The sequence below is a fragment of the Haliotis asinina genome, chromosome 4 (genome assembly GCF_037392515.1).
Source record: "Haliotis asinina isolate JCU_RB_2024 chromosome 4, JCU_Hal_asi_v2, whole genome shotgun sequence".
NCBI classification, from domain to species: domain Eukaryota; kingdom Metazoa; phylum Mollusca; class Gastropoda; order Lepetellida; family Haliotidae; genus Haliotis; species Haliotis asinina.
The window spans coordinates 7,002,393-7,013,583 of record NC_090283.1 but is presented as its reverse complement, the minus strand read 5'-3'; positions in this window follow the sequence as shown (position 1 = coordinate 7,013,583).

The following is an 11,191-nucleotide window of genomic DNA, read 5'->3' as shown; positions in this document are numbered from 1 at the left end:
CGTACACATTCTATCAAGAGAGAACCATTCCTGAGACGTATGACATTTTTAACCTCCCCGCAGATACCTTGAATGCCCTTGGAGATGGCAAAAGGGTTGATGTTTAAAGGACTTCTATCAGCACTTTCTATCACTAAAAACCTTGGCCAGGAGTCCTTGGCATATGAAGATATCTCTTCATCAGAGGAAGAAGACATATGTCTGCGTTTTGATGTTTTGATGGAGTGTTAGTAGTCATGGTAGATAAATATAATTCGGCAACCCTGCCCCCCATCCGCCATCGAATGTCAACAAGGACGGTAATACAGTGGAAACCAGACTGCAGTACCAGGGTTACAGGGTTGTTATACTCCAGAAAATACAGACTTGAAAAGCCACGATATCTTACAGAAAATGTGTCAAGCTGGTTCTGCCTGTGACACAGTTCCAAAGAGCACGGAATTCAGAGGTCTTTATATCCAGATTGGCCCATGAGCCACCGCCTTCTGGCATAGGACCCTAGGCAGTTAAATATATCAAATATGTTTGCTAAATATCAAAAGGACCAATACCCGTAAATATATATGTGCAAATAGTATGCTATGCACAGGGCATGGCGTGACCAGCCGATTGATAGAACCGGGCCAGTTCTACCACCCGTCTAGGTGAAGTAAGGGCCAAAGTGATGTGTTAGGCACCAGGAACATAAGGTCCTAGTCCAAGTGCCCTCAATCACCAGGATCCCGTCCTCCACCGACACAGGGGCGCAACCCACGGCCAACAGGTTGGTGGACCAAATATTCCCCCGGGTCCACAACGGGGGGTTGGCAAGCACTTAGCGTTACCCAGCACCCACCACGAGGAGGTGGCTTGCCACGGGTGCCATATGAAAATGTAAGCATGAAATAGGGTATTGAATAACTTCTTGAAAGCTATTATCCTAAGTGATGGGTATAGACATACAACGTATGAGAAAAATCCTTGAAACCGGGAGTCTGGTTTGTTTGGGAAGACTCGGATCCCGCAGATAACGTTGATCTGCACTAAATGCGTAAATGCGTAGGACGTAGGACGTAGGACGTAACCATATCGTACCGTAGAGTAAGAACCTAGCCGATTTGAACAACTTCATCTGATAAAAATGTATGTCTGATAACATCACATAGATTGCAATACGTACTCAGTATATGAAACCATGACAAACGTGAACACGACAATTCAGTGACCGGTGAAGATACAACATAACTACTAACATACCTCGCATACACAAGAATGTCCTTCAGAAGTTCACATACACAGTTCACGGTGAGAGTCAGAACCAAAGTTCACAGATATGGTCACAAACATCGGAAGAGACTTATAGATGATTCTTGAGGTTTGCCGAGGTTGACTTGATTTTGAAAGTTGATTCACTCACTTGATTGTCCAGAAGGAGTTGATGATTTGTTGGTAAACGGCTGACATCTTGATGATGTTCGGGTTGTAATGGCTTCTGCTTCTGGTCTCCTATTGTTATCCATGATGACGATCGAGGTGACGCTGTCTTTGTCGTCCCTAATGTCAACCGGCTACCGGTGCTTCACTGCGAAGTGGACACTTAGGACGTAATACCCACAGATCGTGACTAGGGGGGTGGGGGGTGGGTGGGTGGGGGGGGGGGGGGTGGGGTGGGTGGGGGGGTTCCTGTGGAGTTGGTGCCCGGGGCAGTGGTTTGTATGATCCTCCAGTTGCTGGTCTGTTCCACCCGGTTCTGTGGTGGAGTCAGGGGGTCGTCTGTGGATGGGTCATCTGTGGATGGTTCGTCTGGGTCCTGCGTCCGTTGTTGCCATGTGTGTGGGTTGGTGAGCCGCCATGGCCACTATTGGCCCTCTGCCGCCCATCAAGAACGAGCTGAAGTTTCAACTCGCTCAGCAGAGGTGCCAGTGGCACAACCAACCCACACAACACACGGGACCCTCTGAGTGAATAAACAAGGAGTTTATTACGCCACAGTCACAGGATGATTTGTTGTTAAACGGCTTCTGCTTCTGGTTTCCTATTGTTATCTATGATGACGATCGAGGTGACGCTGTCTTTGTCGTCCCTCATGTCAGCCAGCTACCGGTGCTTCACTGCGAAGTGGACACGTAGGACGTAATACCCACAGATCGTGACTGGGGGGTTACTGTGGTGTTGGTGCCCGGGGCAGTGGTTTGTATGATCCTCCAGTTGCTGGTCTGTTCCACCCGGTTCTGTGGTGGAGTCAGGGGGTCGTCTGTGGATGGGTCGTCTGTGGATGGGTCGTCTGGGTCCTGCGTCCGTTGTTGCCATGTGTGTGGGTTGGTGAGCCGCCATGGCCACTATTGGCCCTCTGCCGCCCATCAAGAACGAGCTGAAGTTTCAACTCGCTCAGCAGAGGTGCCAGTGGCACAACCAACCTACACAACACACGGGACCCTCTGAGTAAATAAACAAGGAGTTTATTGCGCCACAGTCACACGATGATTTTTACATAATTAGGTACAAATAATTATTGGATCATATTGACACGGTAATCAGGTGTCAAAATACATTATCATTATAGGCCGATATACAAAGTACATAATCATCATACGTCGATGTACACGACACATACTACATAAATCAAGATACATTTCTAACAGATAACATCAACACAATTTCGTTCATACATCTTATAATACTAGCATATCCAAAACAACATTACGCAGTACATAATGAAATACACAGTGTCGAACACACTCTATACATTATACCAGGATCATTCAACACGGGAAAGTATTTACTCAAAATACAATAATTTAAACAATACACGACACGCTCTACGACAGCCACGAAACCACTATTATCAAACAGACAAAACATGAACAGCAATACAGGGAGCGATTTGGGTTTTACAGCGCTTTTAACAATATTTCAGCAATAGCTTAGGACACCAGAAGTGATTTAACATATTGTGCCCACGTGGGGAATCGAACCTGGGCTTTCAGCTTGATGAACAAACGCTCTAACCACTAGGGTACCTAGCCGCTCCTGAACAGAGCAATAGAGAGTAATACAGTCTAAAAGATATTAACGACTACGTTCCACATAAACATAACGACCTTGCCAAGGATCTTAACATGTGGTCATGATAGCAAAAATGTATTGCAGAAAACATTGAACAGTAATGGTAACGATTTGCCAAGGTAGAAGAAAGTAAAGGGTCTTACCTGAGTGAATAAACAAGGAGTTTATTGCGCCACAGTCACAGGATGATTTGTGACTGTGGTCGTCCCTGTTTTATACCCTTTCCCAGTTGTCATAGCTAATCGGGTTTACTGATAATATTGCTGATAAGTTGTTGTATCTCAATCCTATTGCCTAATTCGAGTACCGATAACGTACCTACTGCGAAGTTAAGTTACTCTATCTGTCAGAATTACATAAAGATTTTCATAACGTATTTGACCACAACGGCGTTGACAAGCGAAAGACACGATGCATCTGCTGACACATACAAGATATTGGTCTTGGACATTCGTTATCGGTGTGACCACGAGTGAAGTTCACGATAAATTGGATTAGCCTATCTCTATCTGTTAACACTTACAAGATACTGGTCTTGGACCTTCGTTATCATTGTGACCCTTGGAACCCACTGAACCACTGAAGATGTGGAACGAGTAGCATTTCAATATTTCAATAAAATATTCTGTCATAGAATCTTTATAAAATATTGTGCATTTCCACCATGTTAATAGATGTAACAGTCGATGGGTTCTCGTGTTGAGTTTGTGAGGGAGTATCAGTCCGTATGATCCCCGACGTTATGTTATGTCAGAGCACACACATTCTGTCAACACGAGTTTACCATGAGGAACCTGATGTGGTGTGAAACATCTGTGGATGGGTCGTCTGGGTCCTGCGTCCGTTGTTGCCATGTGTGTGGGTTGGTGAGCCGCCATGGCCACTATTGGCCCTCTGCCGCCCATCAAGAACGAGCTGAAGTTTCAACTCGCTCAGCAGAGGTGCCAGTGGCACAACCAACCCACACAACACACGGGACCCTCTGAGTAAATAAATAAGGAGTTTATTGCGCCACAGTCACACGATGATTTTTACATAATTAGGTACAAATAATTATTGGATCATATTGACACGGTAATCAGGTGTCAAAATACATTACCATTATAGGCCGATATACAAAGTACATAATCATCATACGTCGATGTACACGACACATACTACATAAATCAAGATACATTTCTAACAGATAACATCAACACAATTTCGTTCATACATCTTATAATACTAGCATATCCAAAACAACATTACGCAGTACATAATGAAATACACAGTGTCGAACACACTCTGTACATTATACCAGGATCATTCAACACGGGAAAGTATTTACTCAAAATACAATAATTTAAACAATACACGACACGCTCTACGACAGCCACGAAACCACTATTATCAAACAGACAAAACATGAACAGCAATACAGGGAGCGATTTGGGTTTTACAGCGCTTTTAACAATATTTCAGCAATAGCTTAGGACACCAGAAGTGATTTAACATATTGTGCCCACGTGGGGAATCGAACCTGGGCTTTCAGCTTGACGAACAAACGCTCTAACCACTAGGGTACCTAGCCGCTCCTGAACAGAGCAATAGAGAGTAATACAGTCTAAAAGATATTAACGACTACGTTCCACATAAACATAACGACCTTGCCAAGGATCTTAACATGTGGTCATGATAGCAAAAATGTATTGCAGAAAACATTGAACAGTAATGGTAACGATTTGCCAAGGTAGAAGAAAGTAAAGGGTCTTACCTGAGTGAATAAACAAGGAGTTTATTGCGCCACAGTCACAGGATGATTTGTGACTGTGGTCGTCCCTGTTTTATACCCTTTCCCAGTTGTCATAGCTAATCGGGTTTACTGATAATATTGCTGATAAGTTGTTGTATCTCAATCCTATTGCCTAATTCGAGTACCGATAACGTACCTACTGCGAAGTTAAGTTACTCTATCTGTCAGAATTACATAAAGATTTTCATAACGTATTTGACCACAACGGCGTTGACAAGCGAAAGACACGATGCATCTGCTGACACATACAAGATATTGGTCTTGGACATTCGTTATCGGTGTGACCACGAGTGAAGTTCACGATAAATTGGATTAGCCTATCTCTATCTGTTAACACTTACAAGATACTGGTCTTGGACCTTCGTTATCATTGTGACCCTTGGAACCCACTGAACCACTGAAGATGTGGAACGAGTAGCATTTCAATATTTCAATAAAATATTCTGTCATAGAATCTTTATAAAATATTGTGCATTTCCACCATGTTAATAGATGTAACAGTCGATGGGTTCTCGTGTTGAGTTTGTGAGAGAGTATCAGTCCGTATGATCCCCGACGTTATGTTATGTCAGAGCACACAAATTCTGTCAACACGAGTTTACCATGAGGAACCTGATGTGGTGTGAAACAACTTGGTTGGTTTGTTTTTTGCTTAACTACACACTCAGCAATATTCCAGAGGCTATCTGTAAATAATCCGTCTAGTGATCAACATCATGAGCATCGATCTGTGCAGCTGGGACACGATGACATGTGTCAACAGAGTCGGCGAGACTGAGCCTGATAGTCACACCTTGCTGCAAGCATGGCTTGCTCAAGACCAATATCAACCCGGATACATGCGATTTGAACTAGTTTGGGATAGCTGTAAATGCGGGGTTGTAACTATAGAACATAGAGGAGATAATACCCCATCCTGTAGCCTCGGAATACTGATAAGAGTGTTAAACCACTGATGGTCGTCGCTCACACGCAGCGTGGAATATTTCCTGATGTGAGCGCTGATTAAAGGCAGGGTTTTTCACTGTGTAAAAACGAGGCCTCCCGCCTGCCATACTGAATCATCAATTCAGACGCATAAAAACATTTCCTTCATCAACGTTGACTAATTATCACAGGACATTCCTTTGCATTTCAACATGAGATCACCATCATCATCAACTCATCGAAATTTACACTAATAGACTGTGAAGTAGCCATGTCAGATATAACCCTATTTGATCCCTACATGTATTAAACAACGAGGAAGTAGAAATGTCATCACGTGCAGCCACAGTGTCGTGTGTTTCTATTTGTATGCATGTCAGTACCACCCCGTTCTTCTATGACCGAAACGCAATAGAAAGAGAGGTTGTATTAAGCAATTCAACATGAGGTTATTTCAATGCGCGTCACACTGTCGTTTATGTAGCAGCTATATATAGCCAGCCAGGCAGAGAACTTTAACTGCATGAGCATAGAGCATCTACAGACCTACACCAAACTTAGATCAGCAGGTACACAGATACACATACATAAACGCACATACACTACCCATCAAAAGTTTAGACTCACGTAAAGCCCTCATTATATGTTATGTACATATAGGTGGTTAGATTGGAGATGAATTTCTCCACTAACTTGGGCAACCAGCTGCAAACCCCATGTAAATGAACTCCATGGGGATCATGCAACAAACTGCTGAAAAGCATGTGCAGAACAGCTGAGTTTGGGTGTAAACGTTTGCAAAGAACTGGCCAATTTTCACTGATGTTCATCATTTACTGAACTCATGACACTAATATTTCTCATCGGTACCAATTTGTCTTACAACAAATCAGTTCATGCATAAAAAATACCTTTAAGCAGTATGGAATATTTTGTTAAATCCAGTTTAGAACTGTTCACTTAAGGAAATGGCTACATTTACACTAGTGAGTCTAAACTATTGATGGGCAGTATATATGTTATAGATAATGGTAACAGGCTTCTTTGTAATCGTTATCAATGCTACGTACCTTTGTGGCCTTAATTTTCTTAATGTACCCATGTATACACATGCAATGTTACAACATATGTACTTCAAATACATATACAAGGACATTGGCTGTAGGAGTAGTAGTAGTAGCAGCAGTAGGAGTAGTAGTACTCGTCGTAACAGTAGTAGTAGTAATAGCAGCAATAATATTAGAAGCAGCAGCAGCAGTAGACGTAGCAGAAGTGTTAGTAGTATCAGTAACTGTAGCAGTAGCAGTAGCAGTAGCAGTAGCAGTAGCAGTAGCAGTAGCAGTAGCAGTAGCAGTAGCAGTAGCAGCAGCAGCAGCAGCAGCAGCAGCAGCAGTAGTAGTAGTAGTAGTAGTAGTAGTACCAGGCAGGTTCCGGTGGATTGCACTGATAGTGAGTGATTTAATATGTAACGTCACATCACCAATATCTCAGCTATATCGTGACGAAAGCAATTTATATGAGAAAAACGAAAACATTTTGAAGAGTGTAACCTGTGAAGAATGGACAGTAAAATACTAGGGTATCACAGATATGGTACTGCTATACTGGAAAAAAGGTTCTTAAAGTGAAAAATCAAGAAATATAATGACATGGAACGCTGAAGATAAGTAATACAAGACACTATTGTGGATGACAACTTCTTTAATTCTCATCCACCTGACGAAGGGGCAAGAATTAGCCTTGAAACGTCGTGTTAAAAGAATAAAAGACGTTGTCATCCATATTAGTGTCTTGTATTACCTCACCATCTTCTAAATGCCGCTGAAGCTAAGGAAATGTAGACTTGGCACATTTTCTAGACTTACGTAGACTTTCTTGGATATATATACTTCAGGGTCTGTACGGCAGACTATGCTGATGGCTGTGGACCCTGATGGTACGGTAGACTATGCTCATGGCTGTGGACCCTGATGGTACGGCAGACTATGCTCATGGCTGTGGACCCTGATGGTACGGCAGACTATGCTGATGGCTGTGGACCCTGATGGTACGGTAGACTATGCTGATGGCTGTGGACCCTGATGGTACGGTAGACTATGCTCATGGCTGTGGACCCTGATGGTACGGCAGACTATGCTGATGGCTGTGGACCCTGATGGTACGGTAGACTATGCTCATGGCTGTGGACCCTGATGGTACGGTAGACTATGCTCATGGCTGTGGACCCTGATGGTACGGCAGACTATGCTGATGGCTGTGGACCCTGATGGTACGGTAGACTATGCTGATGGCTGTGGACCCTGATGGTACGGTAGACTATGCTGATGGCTGTGGACCCTGATGGTACGGTAGACTATGCTGATGGCTGTGGACCCTGATGGTACGGCAGACTATGCTCATGGCTGTGGACCCTGATGGTACGGTAGACTATGCTGATGGCTGTGGACCCTGATGGTACGGTAGACTATGCTGATGGCTGTGGACCCTGATGGTACGGTAGACTATGCTGATGGCTGTGGACCCTGATGGTACGGTAGACTATGCTCATGGCTGTGGACCCTGATGGTACGGTAGACTATGCTCATGGCTGTGGACCCTGATGGCGCAGTAGCACAAGTACTGGTAATGCTGGACCTCTCGGCAGCGTTCGACACAACAGACCATTCAATCCTGCTGTCATTGCTGGAAGACCGAGCTGGACTGACTGGCCAGTTTTTATCATGGTTCAGATCAAATCTTAGCAACCGATGTCAAGCAGTTAGCACTGAGGGTCAAAGTAAAGAAAGATGGTGCTACAGTAAGGGGTATTGCATGGTTCTGTTTTGGGCCCCATACTGTTTAGCCTGTACACTTTACCTGTGGGCAACATAGTTAGGACTCTAGTTAGATCTATATGGGATTCAAACCGAAACTCTACAGCACTAGGTGACTCATTAACTACATGTGTCAACGTGAGATTGACACCTCACTTCTGACAACTGAAAGCAGATAAGTCAGAGCTTCTCATATCTGGATCAATGTCTACACTGTTATCCCAGTACCACCTCTGTAACTCCTTTCGAGTGCTAGAAATTCCACTGACAAGAAAAAAGGATTTTGGTGACAGAGCTTTTTATAAGGCACGACCATGAACTATTCAAACATGTCCTGAAAACGCATGTTTGTATATGGCTGAAATATTCCCGAAGTGACTCACTCACATATCGTAAGTGCTCCAATTTTAACTTCCGTGTTTATTCATTATAAATTGTAAATAGGACTGCCATACAAAATTCCAATACAACGTTTGAAAGTGGACACTTGTTGTGTAACGCCACTGCATGGCAACAACAAGAGATTTACACAGGCAATGAATACACTAGAGTCATAGTTGAATAAGCATGGGGAAAAATACATGAAGAATTGGTCAACGAGTTGTGAAAATCGGTCCATCGCGATTAAAACATCTGAAATCCATGCAGTTATTTTGGAACACTCTTAACATTGAAACTTATACCACTGACCGTAGGATCACTAGGATGTAGTATTTCCTTCTGTATCTAACATTCTAATATCTGATCTCACAAGCTATGTGATGCTTTGTTGAAAAACACAGCAATTTCTAACATACAAATATTACACTAACGACCTAGATGAAGCGGTTTATGTATCTCTATTTAAATGAGTATAGATATTGTATATGTAAAACGTCATGTTGGAACTGAGCCACACACTGTTCACACTCTTCCAGTGAATTTTTCGAGGAATATACTGTCAGGGCACTAAATACATGGCTATAAATGTATCAGGATAGAGATCATAGACTCTGTGTGTTGCTGAGTCAGGCTCGTGTGTAATACATGACACAGTAAATATTATTGATAAAGGTGCTGAAATCTGTCATTTCCACAGTGAGCTGATGCCAGGGTTTGATGTAGAAATCGTTTACACGGTGTGTGAATTAGGTAACAATGAAGAAAAAACATCGATCTATACCGGTTCAAGCATCTATAACGAAACATGTAGAATAAAAAAGTCCATAAGCATACACACTTGTCATTCCTACAACATGCATACAACGCGTACCCGATTGCAACGTCCTAAATAGCATCTCTCAGTGTCAACTCAATATGTTAAACACTTATATCATTACAAACACGTACATCAACACTGAGTCACATATTACAAAGTTTCGTGTAGATTTTACGGTCTCTGTCAGGTTAATCACGACAATAGAGCATAAAATAACATCCATACTGAAACATAATGCTTCTCAGACAAGTTGCTGAAGATGTCCGACCCACACAATCCTATCCATATAACATCACTAGTTTCAACATGTTGTCTCAAATCATTTGTCTTTAGGATTTACCAATCATTACTTGATATAAAACTGAACAATTCTTTCAGACTATGCTGCATATGTTTCAACGTTAAATGCCATTTGATATGCAGAGGAGCCGAAAATGTACAATCGAGCTGTTACAAAACCACTGGTAAATGACATCAACTTTGAGGTTGTCAGAAACCTGACCATACTTCAGCGATAGTCAGTTTCTATCAATTCATGTTGGAAAGTAATAAACCGAATACTAAACTCGCTTCCGTGTAAAACTATTTTCATTACACTCTTGGAAGATTTAGTATCAAAATTCTCAGCAAAGGAGGCGACAGATACATTGGGGAAACCTTCGGGCTACAGATTCAAGACCACCAAACATCCGTCAACAAACTCGAAATCAAATCAGATCTGCTGTTTCTAAATGCATCAACAAGAACAAGAACCACGCCTTCGTATGGGGAGCCACCAAAGTCCCATCTGTCAACAACTACTGGCGGTAACGAAATTGCAAGGGGTCATATACATCAGGAGAAGCCAATGTCGGAGTCTGCTAACACCTGTAGGGAACGCACTTGAAGCCGGCAGTCTTATATGAGAACCTGTACGTACCAATGGTTTTCAATTTTACTGCTTTCAGTCCTTCATTAGAGAGGTATGTTCTATGGAGTATGCACTTTTGCCTACAGCTAATACGAATCAACGACTTTCTGTGTTGATGAATCATTTATTCGTCATTCATTTTGTGTTTCATTCAGTTTTCGTACATCTTTTTCACTCCAAGTTTGAACATCTACAAAATTACAAAATTGTAACAATTATTTTATCCCTAATTTTCACACATTTTCACACAGTCAAAACATGAATGTTTTACGCAATTTACATATATTTACGCCTAATTAAGTGCGCGGCAGCTGACGGGAAATCCTGTGGTGTCTTCCCTTGAGATGGTGCCGATCCTTGAGTCGTGTGAGCCTCTTGTTGAGTTCTATATGTACTGTTTCTTGCTTGGTGGAGGAAGGGCACCATGCACCATTTGGACCAACTTGTTCCCCTCAACTTCCTTCATCCTATGTAACACTATCACAGAGGAGAAAATGTTCGGTTGT